We start from the raw sequence: 13,953 nt of genomic DNA, 5'->3' as shown, positions 1-13,953 counted from the left end.
GCGAAGTATGCACGCTGCGCTTCGCCCGTCAGCAGGGGAGCCAGCACCCGTGCCCAGTCATCCTTATGCCATCCTTCCATGGTGGCCGTCGCTTCGAACATTTGTAAGAAGGCCTCTACGTCATCATGAGGGGTCAGCTTGGGTAGCAGCTTCGCGGCTTGTACTTGGGGGTCCGGCAGCAGAATGCGTTGAGCGGCGGCAGCACGCAGTGCCGCGAGTTCCTGCTCCGTCTCTCCTTGACGGGTGGCGAGGTGCTCAACTATTTGTTGCTGGCGGAAGCTAACCTCGGTGAGCCGCTGGAGGATTTCGTCCATGGTGGGGGAGGAGCGCTCGCCTGTGACAGAACCCGGAGACAAAAACAAGGAAAACAGGTGAAGTGAAGAAGATCGCTTGTGGGGGGGGGTGGCAATAGGGATTTCGCCTAGGGCGTCAAATTGGCTAGAAATGGCCCTGACCATACACATAATTCCACATATTGCCCTTAGATACAAGGCTGCAATAATACCTTGTCAGAAAGAAGATTGATTGTAGCTCTCTGATTTGTTGAGAATCGAATAACATTAGTGTTAAATACATTGCCTACCTGGTTTTAGAGATAAAAAAATGAATGATATTAGGCAAACCAGGACAAAGGCAAACAATATGTTCATGATTGCCGCAAGATGATTTACTTTTGTTTCTTGCCTATTTCTAATCAAGCACAAAAACACACTCATCCAAATCATGTAACTACTTTAAAAGTTTTTTTTTTCACTTACTAGCAGCTGAAAAAGAATTTAGCTTAATAAGTGCATTTGAAACACAAGAAAACTATTGTTAGGTATGGTTTTTAAAAAGAACAGATTGAACTCTGTAATAATATTTGTTTTTGCCCGGAGATTGTTCTGAGTTCTGACATTCAATTTAACAGTTTAATCAGTCTTTTTGTAAAGAATGTGCTGAAAGAAAATGTGCACAAAAGTTCACAAAACCTTTCCATTTTGTCAAAAGTTTTTTACTTTTTCTGCAGTCTTTCTGTACTTTGATTATTTTAAATCTGCGAGACATTAGACATGAGATGTGGTTCGGACCAGGATGCCAAAAAGATTGTTTTTTTTTTTTAACTAAGACTAATACTAAAAATAATAATAACACTTAAATTCAGCAAGGATGCATTAAATATTAAAAATGTCAGTGAAGACATTCATATGTTACATATATTATATACCATGACACTGAAGAAAAATTCAGCTTTGCCATCAAAAGAATAAATTCAATTTTAAAAAACAATAAAATACAGAACAATTATTATGAATTGTAATATTATTTCACAATATTACTGTTTTAATGTATTTCATTGTAAATAAATGCAGCTTTGTTGAGCATAAGAGACTTCTTTTCCAATTGTAAAAACCTTTCTAACCTATTTGAAACAATAATGCACATAAACATACAGCATGTTTGTACAAACAATGCCATGAAAAATTTAACTAGTTTTAATTGATGGTTGCTTTATTGTAATACATATAGTTAAGACACAATATAAGATGAGAGGAAAAAGAGGTTAGATCTTTCAGGTGCAGAAAACACTGTTAATCTCTGACAGGGATTCAATCAAGCACCAGACGTAAGATGCCATTTGTTTTACTTTAAACACACGAGGTCACAGTTTTGTGGTTGTACAGCACTAGGTTCAAATCAGGTTAAAGCAAAATATAGTGAGAGAGCACAAGGCTGACGCTGCTTTCATTTAAAGGGCTCATATTTTCCACAGTGCGCTAAATATTTAGACATTTTGACAAACAGCCCGTCAGCATAAGTCAGTGGCGAGCTGGCAAGGCCCAAAAACAGAGCAGAGGTAAGTCTCAATGTTCGGCCCCATTTCTCACCCCATGGAACACTTCTGTCAAGCACATGGCCTTTATTAAAGCTGCCCTGAGCAGCACATTCAACCTCACCATCAAACGGAGTCATTGATGGCGAGGGAGGATAGAGCTGGGCCGAACACATGAATAAGTTGGTCAAATATGAACATTTCTCTTGGCAGCTCATTACGAAAGGCTGAATGATTTCCATATAATTTTCCTGTCATTTTGAGGTTTGCATCTATACACAGTGGATGCGAATAAAGTCCTCATTATATTACAGAAACTTCACGAAAGCCTTCAGATGTAGCATTTTTATTAAAAAAACACTAAACAAAAAAACATAAGACGGCTTTCTGTAAAGGAAAAGGCTTTTCTTCTGGAGGAAACCTACAATGACTTCCCCTGACTTAGTTAGAACTGCCCTTACTACAAAAAATTAACTTCAATGATTTTAGCAAATGGCTGCAATATAACAAAGAGTGAAAAATTTAAGGGGGTCTGAATACTTTCCGTACCCACTGTATGTGTGCATGTATGTATGTATGTATTTATGTATGTACTGTATGTATTTGCAGCTGAGATTTGATGAGGATTGTAACATGACTTTCCCCATTAGCTTGTACTGAACAGCAAAAAAGTTACAGATATTAAAAGCAAAAAGTATGACAGCCATCTCCTGTTTACATAACACAGGTAAACAACCAAAAAATATAATAATACTAATAATAATAATAATAATAATAAATAAGCAAACAAATAATAAAGCAAAAAGCCAGCACACGGACACTGGCTGTCATGTTCTCGTCCAAAAAAAAAAATTACATTTCATAATTTGTTAATTTATTGGGGGAAAAAAACATATTTCAAAAATGTTCATTTTTGTTTTGGTTCTATTCTGATAAAACCTCATGTACTGCGACAGTTTTCATACAGTAATTGTATGTGGATGTACTGTATTTTTGATTTATTTTGAGGAAATGTTTGAGTTCATGTACTCCAGTGACAAATTATGATGTAATATGTGAGTGTTCTTTGCTGGAGGACTAAAAGACGTTCAGCCTCTGACCCCTGCAAATCGCCATGGGTGTCAATTACCAGTAAGATTGATCTTGATCATCTTCTGCAGCTGGCCTTTGTGCAAATTTAAAGGAAAATTTAATACAGTTTTGTAGCAAAATCTATAAGCTTTTCCAAGTATAAGTAGGTAAAGATCTCAGGGGGTGCTATTATCATCACATTTAAATTACACAGATCTAGCTGCCTAGGTTACACAAACTGTAATTTACCTAACTCAGTAGGTTTCTTAACTTTGTGACATTCATGCATTCTAATTAAAAAGAAAAAAGTACAACTTTGAAGGTTATTTTTATCTGGAGGTTCAGGTGGTTTGTAAATGATCATGGTCTGACAGCTCTTTTTGGCTATGATAAACCCAGCAGACAAGAGGATGTGTTCATGAGATTTATTTCTGACACGGGTGACACTAAGAATGATGTCCATTAAAGTCCAGGACTCCTGATGCAGAAATAATACTGAGAAAGAGCAACGTCTCAAACGTCTGTGATATTTCACCCATTGCAATCCAACAAGGGACAAAGAAAAGAAAAAAAAAAGATTTAAACATTGTGACTAATGGAATTGGTACATGGCCACAGGCTAAAGGAACAGAATCCAGAGTAAATCGAAGCTGACAGATGCATAGAGGAATTATGCAGATGCGTTTATGACTCAAGATTTAGGCAGCTGAGAACAGACACAGGCATGTATGGCCACAAAACAAATCATAAGCATAAGTGATTTGCTTTTTGCATTGCTATAACAAAGGAAGTTTATAAACAAAAAAAATTAATTTCAGATATTGAGGAAATAAGAAACAGTGGCCCGGTTTCACAGATGGGGTTTAGACTAAACCAGGATTAGGCCATAGTTCAATTAAGACATTTAAGTAATTTTTATAAACGTACTTAGAAAAAAACATTACTGGTGTGCATCTTGAGACAAAACATAGGCACTGATATATTTTAAAATCAGTCAGTGCAAGTTTCTTGCAGTTGAAACAGCTCAGACTTACATTTTAGTCTAGGATTAGGCTTAAGCCTTGTCTGTGAAACTGGGGGTTTGTTTTTTATCATGATGAAATTTGAGGATATTTCTATATTTATTTTAACATGAACATTATTACAGTTGTTTTTACAGGATTAATCACTTTTTCACTCAAAATACATTAATGTTCATGTATACAACTTAATATGTTAAAATATATTAGTATAGTTAGAAAATAACCTATAAATGCATTAAAGTAAGATCAAAAAATGTTCATTGCTAGTTCATGATACCCAATATATTAACTATCAAAATAAAATATTTAAATCTTTTTGTGAAGTGTTAATGAATGTGTTTATGTTTTATGTTTTTGTTTTTGAAAATGTTATATAATAGTGTTAAGTAAATATACAGGAAATTATTTGTGCTCACATGAGAGGAAGACTCAATTAAGACACCCAAAATAGCTGATTTATTTGACCTTTACAGAACTGGCAACAAAACTAATATAATTTAAGAATAATTTAATTAATTAATTAAGTACTTAACAATTTAGCTAATGTAATAAATCAAATTAGTTTTTTTTTTTAGATGACATTTTTACAGTTTATGCTGTTAATTTTAGACCTGTTCTGCTAGGGAAAAATATAACATGTTAAAAGCCTTGAAACTATTAATACAGTCAGTCATACAAACTTTTACAAATACAAATTTTTTGTGAAAAAATAAATCCATGTGCTGCCATCATGCGAAAGCCTTGCCAAGAATTATATTAGCTGATACATCATCATTTTCAGCCTCAAGACATTATGTGCTCATGCCTGTTACAGTACTGTGGACCCCATCAGCCAAAGCCATTCAACATATTTCACTCCAGTCTATCCATGAAAATATGCAGAGCGAAAATGATGGACATTTCTGTAGGCAGCACAGTATAAACAATGATTCATTAACATAAAGGAATCGCCATAAATCTCTACATTGTAAACAAGGTCAGACCAATAACCCCAAATACATTTTATTAGCATTTTTAGCAGTTTTCCACTGCTACATTTCAACAAAAGAAAACCTCTCTCATCGAGCCTCAAAACTTGTGTGGCCATGAATAACATCACACTGAGTTAACATCAAGATGGTAGTGCAGGGTTACTTCAGGTTGTAAATGATGTTAGTTATCCACATTTGTACTAAACACACCGCTCCGGCAGGGCCGTAAGATAGCGTAGGCTTAGTTAAGCACAAGCTGACCCGCTCTCGGCCATGAATCTTTCATCAGAACTATATTACACTTCCACAGTCTATGTGGTGTCCGATCTGTGTGCAGAGCCATCCCAGTGCAGTATCCATTATTAAACACAGCATGGAGAAACCCACAGGGAGGGGGTGCAGAGAGAGGTATTTGGGGCGCAGGACTAAGCTTCAGAGAAAGAAAAGGTTAGAAGCGCAAGAAAACACCACCTGTTGTTTTTTTCAACAGCATGGGGAAGGATGGAGGCAGAAGTACGTGACCGCATAAACAAAATTACTAAAAATATAATTTATTTGTATCTTTAATAACTATGTAGAAAAGACAATTGCTTAGTTAAATACATGGAATTTTAACCTCTTTTCCACTCTGTATATTACTAGATTAAAATTCTACATATTTCTACAAAATATATATATAATATACTTAAGACAGGAATACATTACACGACTTTTCAAATTTGAACAGATTTTAAAACGCTAGACATCATACATTTACTGACTTTGTAAATGGTCACAAACGACTGAGGATCATACACTACCAGACTTTAAAGTTTAAAACAAGACAAATGAAAACAATATGTGTTCTAAAATCAGCTGAGAATATCAGACATGTTTGATATCCTACGACTGGATGGAATCAAAGTCTGAAGCTAAAAAATCAGATTCTGTGACCAATATATACTACACGATTTTCAAAAAAATCTGTCAAATCAAATCTGCAGACTGGCTCTGACTTTCGACAATAGTGTCAACTTCTCCAGACTGTAAATTGGGGAAAAATCAGGGCAAAAGTTGTGCAATGTATTGCAGAATTTACATAAATAGTATATTTTTAAATGAACAAAGTAACTTTTACTAGACACACACATATAGCTAATGCATCTTTTACAGGATTAATTAAAAAAGTAGTTTAATGTTAGTTTATGATTGTGACGAGTGGGGCGGGGCCGAGAGCCGTGGAAACGGAGCGAGGCCAGTGGAGTAAGTGATAATGCACGACACCTGCGCCACTCACCGGTCTCGAGTCCCACGGAGGAGCTCCAGAAGGATAAAAGGAGGAGTGACGAAAGTGCAAGACGAGAGAGGACCAGGCCTGGACTTTATTTGGTTTTGGTTTTGTTTGTGCGCGGCAGTCATCCGTGAGGGGCTGTCGCGCTATTTTAAGTTTTGTGTTTATTTTATTATTAAAATTATGTTTGAATGTTCGCCGGTTCCCGCCTCCTTCTTCCCGATCTACGAAATGTGTTACAATGATTAGTAAAATGTATGTTTATTATCCAGTTTATGATCCATTAATGTTCAGTTGTTTTAGTTTCATTTCATGAAACGTAATGTATTAACTTAACAAATTGAGCTTTTTGTGAAGTTTTTTTTATGTATGTTTTTTCTTTATAAGTAAATTAATGAATAAATGACTATACGTGTACTTTTAACCAATCTCTGTATATTACTATTTGAGGTTAAAATCGGTATTATATATATTTAAAGAGATAGTTTACCCAAAAATGAAAATTCTGTTATTAATTACTCACCCTCATGTCGTTCCAAACCCGTAAGACCTTCGTTCATCTTCAGAACACAAATTAAGATCTTTTTTATGAAACCCGAGGTCTTTCTGACCCTGCATAGACAGCAATGCAACTACCACATTCAAGGCTCAGAAATAGTGGACATCATTCAAATAGTCCATGTGACATCAGTTGTTCACCCATAATTTTGTGAAGCTACAAGAATATTTTTTGCGCGCAAAGAAAACAAAAATAACAACTTTATTCAATAATTTCTTCTCTTCCGTGTAAGTCTTCGATGAATGTTCACAAGAGTACCACGACACATGCATATGAATTCCTCTGCTTGCAAACAAGCCACAGTGCATCCGGGTTCTACGTCTCTTAATTTGTGTTCCGAAGATGAACGAAGGTCTTATGGGTTTGGAACGACATGAGGGTGAGTAATTAATGGCAGAATTTTCATTTTTGGGTGAACTAACCCTTTAAATAACATTTACACAGATGAGTTCTGAGTTCGAATATATGCTAAAAACACATTTATAATTAATGTCTATGTAAATCTGTGTTTATGCACTGTTTTATGTGGTCAATTATGGCTGTTTTAAATGTGTTATAGCAACATGAATTAGAACTTAATATTTCTCTTTTTTTCTTGGACACTAAACAAAAACTTAATCACTACACTGTTTATCTTTGACTGTCAGAATGAACTATTAAGTGTTTTTGTTTGTTAGGCAAGATAAGACAACTAAAGAAATATAAATCATTTTACACAAAAAGTCGGGACATTAATAACAAAATGTGTGTGATGATGCATCTGGAAGGAAGCATGGAAAGAAAACATTGAGATGAGAGTGGAACAACCCCCATGATCAGATGGTTATTCACAAGTGCTGCTGACAAGCTCTATTAAAATGCTAATGTTTTTTTCAGGTTTTTATTTTTACACTGGAGCAAGAGTTCCATACGCTTCCCTAAGCATGAACCTCTACTTCCATTTTTGTACATCTACAAACAGCACCGATGACCTTTCAAGGATTTGACTGAGAAGCGAAATGTGAAGTGGCAGGTAATTACTCATGTGTGATGGCTGCCTGTCAGTCTTGCTTCCCTAAGCCATTGTTATTTCAGCCCAGTGCACTTGACGTACTTTCCTTGACGCACATTTCTTTACAATTTGAAATGTACATCCTGGTCCTTTGTCCTGTTCGCAGACAACAGCTCAATATTATCGGAAAATGTACCAGGTCACAGCGGCGCTCACTTTAGAAGGGCCAAATGCGACTAATGCAAGCAGGGTTTACATGTACAGTTAAAAAGAAAAAGTTTAAAGGCAACATCACCTTATCCTTTAACCTTCAGAGGAAATTTTCAGCCTCGTAATGAACTTGCAAACAAACACGTTTGTGTATTCTAGCTAAGCCCTTTTAACTTTTTGTCAACATAACTGTTCATCGTCCCCAATGGGCGCTCAAGTCTTCGTCTCTGCTACAAAGGCAGAAATTTGCAAATGTAAAGAGCACCTCTCCCCAGGGCACCAATTAAAACTTCCTTTGGCTGAATGACAGCATGAATTCCATCTTTTGGTTGTTGTTTTTTTCTCCATCTTCTAAACTTGTAACAAACTCTTGAAATCTGCTATTAAAAACAAGAGCCCTGGTGATAGAGATGGAGGAAGATGCTATTAGTCACGCATTAGGCTTAAATTATGGAATCATTTCTGAATGTATAATCGAATATCTGGTGCTGAGAAATCATTATCATATGCTTTGCATTAACTTGGGTTATAGTATCCAGTGGACTGAGCCAGATTTTTTTAGGTTTTCATACATGTCATCCAGCTGTGCACCGGAAATCAGTTTTCCACACTAGGCCGCAGGTTGAGATAAAATGTAAATGCGGTATTTGTATTTACGTTGGACTGGGAAGACCAATATGTCTCCGAGTACAAAGAGAGGCAGATGTATCACTCTGCTCAAGCTGTTTTGTTTGTCACCACTGCCTACAATCTGAGGGAACCAAACATGAGATGGCAGCAGGTGGCTCTGGAGCATCGTTTTAGCATTCATTTGAGAGACGAAATCCTGTCATTGAGAGAAAGCGAAAATAGTGGCACTAATGCTCCTTCAGCACAGTTCTTTCACAGCATCAATCTACCTTCTGGATGTCCATCTGTCTGTTGCTACAAGAAATTCGGATTATCCGTGATGGAGTGCTTCAGGGTCAATGATACAATCAACGTTTAATTGTAGATGCTGATTGTTTGGATACAAATTAATGGAGAGAAATTTACGAGAGACTGTTTGTTGGTGGTGCCAGTGGCAAAAGCAAATAAACAATACGTACAGGAATGTTATGCTAATCAGCTTTTCATTTTTTTTTCCAACAGATCAGAAAAGTTCCTTTATGTTGAACATTGTAAAGTGTCAGACTCACAGGCCCTGGAATTCTATACAGTAAAATGTGGTTATGCGCTGCTTTCGTAAAATTCAAGATTTCTACATTTTCTTGGTCAGCATCAATAAATAACTGAGCTTTCTATAATAACTCTTTTGTATACTGAATTGTATATAAAAATCCTATTTTCTATATGCTTATATTAAAGGGATAGTTGACCCAAATTGAAAATTACCCCATTATTTACTCACCCTCAAGGCATACATGACTATCTTCTTTCAGACAAATACAATCAGTGTTAGCCAGCATTTTTGATGATTTTCACAAAAAATTCATGGCCCCCAGAATATTTTGTATGAATATCTGAACTTGCAATATATCAAAATAAAGAACAGAGCTTCTACTTTTAAACAAAAACACTTTAATCTAGCTTCAAGCATTCTTTTTTTATTAACACTTGAATGTAGGTAAGTTTCATAAAAAAGCAACATTTTGAGCAAAAAAATCTGAGAAAATTGCATTTTTATCAAATACTACTTCTGGATCATATTCAGTCCAATGATCAAAGCAAAGATGTCACTTCGCTCAGCACCAACAAAGCTTGCACAGTCCTTTACCACTTCCTCGAAAGACATTTTACTCTGTAACATTAGGCAGTTTTCACTTATATGCGGTTTATTGTTGATGTTGATGATCATTATTATTTTTCATATGCATATGAGATCGGTTGTTTCTGCGTCTTCCTCGCCTGTGTTTTTGATCGGAACATTTCAGACCCATTCAGGAGATGTGTAATAGCACCCCCAAGCGTATAACAGTGAAAACGCACATTTTTTGGGTGAACTGTCCTTTGATACTTTGAATTAATCTGGACATGCCACTGCATGATTTATAACTCAACAAACAATTTGGGGGGGGAAATAGCAGGTTATCTGTTCATCCATTGAAGTGAGAGAGAGACAGAAGACTTTAAATCCTTTATGGATCACAGTAGATCTGGGCTGTTGTGAAAAGCAGTGGGAAACCATGGCCTTGCTTGAAACAAATTCATCTTGCCTGAACATACTCTGTCCCAAGTGATCAATTTTGATACATGCTTGTTCTGCAACATCATCTCAACTAAAGGAAAACATCTTATATCCACAGTGTATACAGTTTATAAAATCTACAGTGCACAAAAGTTTAATGTTAAGAGAAAGAGATGGAAAATACATTAGAGCCAGCACGACTGCAGTCAATAAATATCACAGACAAGTTTGCTATTTGTTTTTTGTCAGACAGACTTTAAATTTGGTCTGGGGATTGTGCTACAATATCAGGTTTTAGGTGATATATCATCTTACAACAGCAACAGTACAATGAAGATGCCTGATGGAGTCTATCACAATGGCATCAGTTGAGAAGATTTAATCCAAGAGAAATAATGAGTCCCCAACAAGATCCCCATCATGGCATTAATCTGGCTACTGTGCTATGAATCTTGGAAAAATATTGATTACTATCAGTGGTCAGACCTTTCAAGTAGTAAGGCGACATAAACAATATGGAGAAAAATAATGGGACACACTCTTAATGACTGAATTTAAGTGTTTCAGTCAGACCCATTACCACAGATTTATAAAATCAAACACTTGTGAAAAAATAGTCATTCTGAAGAGCTTAGTGAATTCATGAGTGGTAATGTGATATGAAAGTGACGTGGCCAAGTATGGTGACCCATACTCGGAATTTGTGCTCTGCATTTAACCCATCCAAGTGCACACACACACACACCGTGAACAGAAAACCACATATTGCTGGGGATTCATTGCCTTGCTTAAGGGTCTCACCTCAGTTGTGGTATTGAGGGTGGAAGAGAGCACTGGTTATTCACTCTCCCCACCTACAATTTCTGCCGGACATGAGACTCGAACCCACAACCTTCAAGTTAGAAGTCCAACTCTCTAACCATTAGGCCACGACTGCTCTATATGATGCCACCTTTGTCAGTTTTGTGAAATTTCATCCCTGCTAGATATTCCTCAGTCAACTGTGAGTGGTATTACTGGAAAGTGGAAACATTTAGGAACAGCAGCAGCTCAGCCATGAAGCAGAAGACCACTAATTTCAAACCTCCACTGGCATTAAAATCAGTGCAAAAACTGTGCGGCTGGAACTTCATGGAATGGGTTTCCATGGCCGAGAAGTTGCATGCAAGCCTCACATCACCAAGTACAATGCCAAGCGGCAGATGGAGTAATGTGAAGCATGCTGCCACTGGATTCTGGAGCAGTGGAAACCTGTTCTGTGGAGTGACAAATCACGCTTCTCTGTTTGGCAGTCTGACGGGCAAATCTGGGTTTGGCGGAAGCCAGGAGAACGTTACCTGTCTGACTGTACTGTGCCAACTGTAAAGTTTGGTGGAGGAGGGATAATGGTATGGGGAAGTTTCAGGGGTTGGGCTAAGCCTTATAGCCTACTTCCCGTGAAGGGAACTCTTAATGCTTCGGCATACCAAGATATTTTAGACAATGCTTTGCTTCCAACTTTGTGGGAACAGTTTGGGGAAGGCCCTTTTCTATTCCAGCATGACTATGCCCCATGCAGTGCACAAAGCAAGGTTCATAAAGACATGGTTGGGTGATTTTGGTGTGGAAGAACTTGACTGGCCCGCACAGAGCCCTGACCTGAACCCCATCGAACACCTTAGGGATGAACTGGAATGGTGATTGCAAGCCAGGCCTTCTTGTCCAACATCAGTGCCTGACCTCACAAATCTCAAAAAAAGAAGAGTGGAAGCTGCTAGGTGTTAAGGGGGGACTAACTCCATATTAATGTCTGTGTATGTAGAATGCAATGTCATTAAAGGTTCTGTTGGTGTAATGGTCAGGTGTTCCAATACTTTTGTCCATATAATGTTGGTTCCATTTAACATCAAAAGGAAGTCCAAAAAATTATCTTCGGCATTTCACCACTGCACAAACACAGCTTGTTTATTCATTTTATTTACTGTGAACACGATGACAAATTGCTTGTGATGTTCCTTGTTTAAAAGTCACTTTGGATAAAAGCATCTGCATAAATAAATGCATGCAAATGCAATCATAAGAACAATACTTCCAGTGGATCCTGGCATTTTCATGTCACAGTTGTAGCCCCCTAAGCTTCACTGGATCTGTGACTCAATAGTCTCTGCGCACCTTCTCACTTCAGAAGGCAAACTAAAGACGATCAGCAACTCTCAACAATTAAATAACATTTTAGCTATCACCATTTTTAAGTGATTAATTATGAAGGGTAACATAATATTCACTTCCTAGAAAGATATATTATGAAGAGCTTGGCTAAATACACTGTAAAAAAGCTCTTAACTTGCTGATTTGGGAGAAACTCTTAATGGGTTAAGAGTTAATGATAATGGGTGTCAGTCCTAATTTTAGGACTCCTACATTTTTGCTCTAAAAGTATTTCACACAGCGTTTTAGCGCTAAAACCAGCTCCTAAATCTGCCAATTGTGCCGTCAGTTAATGTCTTGTGAGGTGAAAAGCTGTGTGTTCATAAGAAACCTCACTTGCAGAGGATCCACTGGTGTGCAAGTGATGTAGTTTCTCCAAATGTGTTCGGATGAAAAAACAAACTCATCTACATCTTGGACAGCCTGAGGGTGAGTACATTTTCGGCAAATTTTCATTTTTGGGAACTATTCCTTTAAGAAAATGAGATAATAATTAAACCAGGCACAAAAGCTCAGTGTTTATATGGGACACACACACTTACAAACAGCCATTAGCATCTCCTACGCGGTCCCCGTGGTCTTCTTGAGTTTCAAATATCTCAAATATCTTCCCCTGTGACCTCAGAAAGAAAATTGCCTACTACATCATTATCATCTATGCCAGTTGCCATGCAGGGAAGGTCAGACTCAAGGGGAAATGCACAACATTTATATGGGAGCACATCTGCATGACTGCCACCGTTTATCTTTCCCCAGCACCTTAGAACTAATCCTCGCTGTTCACGCCGTATGAGAAGCAGGGTGAGCCACAGGGCGGGACCATATTACCCCAAAGCTATTTGCAGAATTTGAAAAGAAAATGTTGAGGCTAGGGATGACTGAGATGTCTGACTGATGCCGCCAACCTGTTACAGATCCCCTTTTAAACGGTCTTCTGTAGTCAAGCCTGGCACAGCTGATTGCTGTCTTAGCTATCAACAGTCACTGAATACATCAAATCACTGAATGCATTAATGAAAATATTCATAGATGGAAAGTATTGTTCATGTTCTAGAGGAAAAGTTTTGCTTGTATGTTAAAAGTATGGCTTAAATTTCACTGTCAATATGATGCTAAATCACCTAAAATATTTGAAAATGAAATATGCAGTGCACTCCGGAAGATTGGAAATGACAATGTAGTGTTTTGAGTGATATCAGCATCATTTTTTTTATGTATTGATAAGTGATGACACAAAATATGACTAACATATTTTATTAAATAAAAAAGTATGAATTCAGAATTCTAATCATCTAAAACCAGCATTTTACGTGTTAAAGTAAAAAACTAAATAAAAAAATTAATTAAAATTTAATTTAATTAAAAGTATTTTAATGCATTTTAGTAAGAAGTTATAAGGAATTATGTTGATAATGCCCAAAACTTAAATTTAAAGGCATTTTTTGGAGGGTACTGTATATTTTATTTTAATATGCTTCAAAGTCTTTTTGAGAAAGAAAAAAAAAACTGCTGGAAAAAAAAACCCATCTAAAACCAGCATAACCTGGTTTAATGGTCTTTTTTCCCCCCACCACTTTTCAGCTGAGTAAATTTACAATAAAATTAAAATAAAATAAAATAATTTTATTTAATTTTATTTTATTTTTATTTTTATTTTTATTTTTATTTTATTTTATTTTATTTTATTTTTAT

Source organism: Sinocyclocheilus anshuiensis, unplaced genomic scaffold (assembly GCF_001515605.1).
Source record: "Sinocyclocheilus anshuiensis isolate Anshui unplaced genomic scaffold, SAMN03320099.WGS_v1.1 scaffold253, whole genome shotgun sequence".
Classification (NCBI taxonomy): Eukaryota; Metazoa; Chordata; class Actinopteri; order Cypriniformes; family Cyprinidae; genus Sinocyclocheilus; species Sinocyclocheilus anshuiensis.
The sequence above is the reverse complement of the archived record's forward strand: the minus strand, read 5'-3'. Positions refer to the sequence as shown.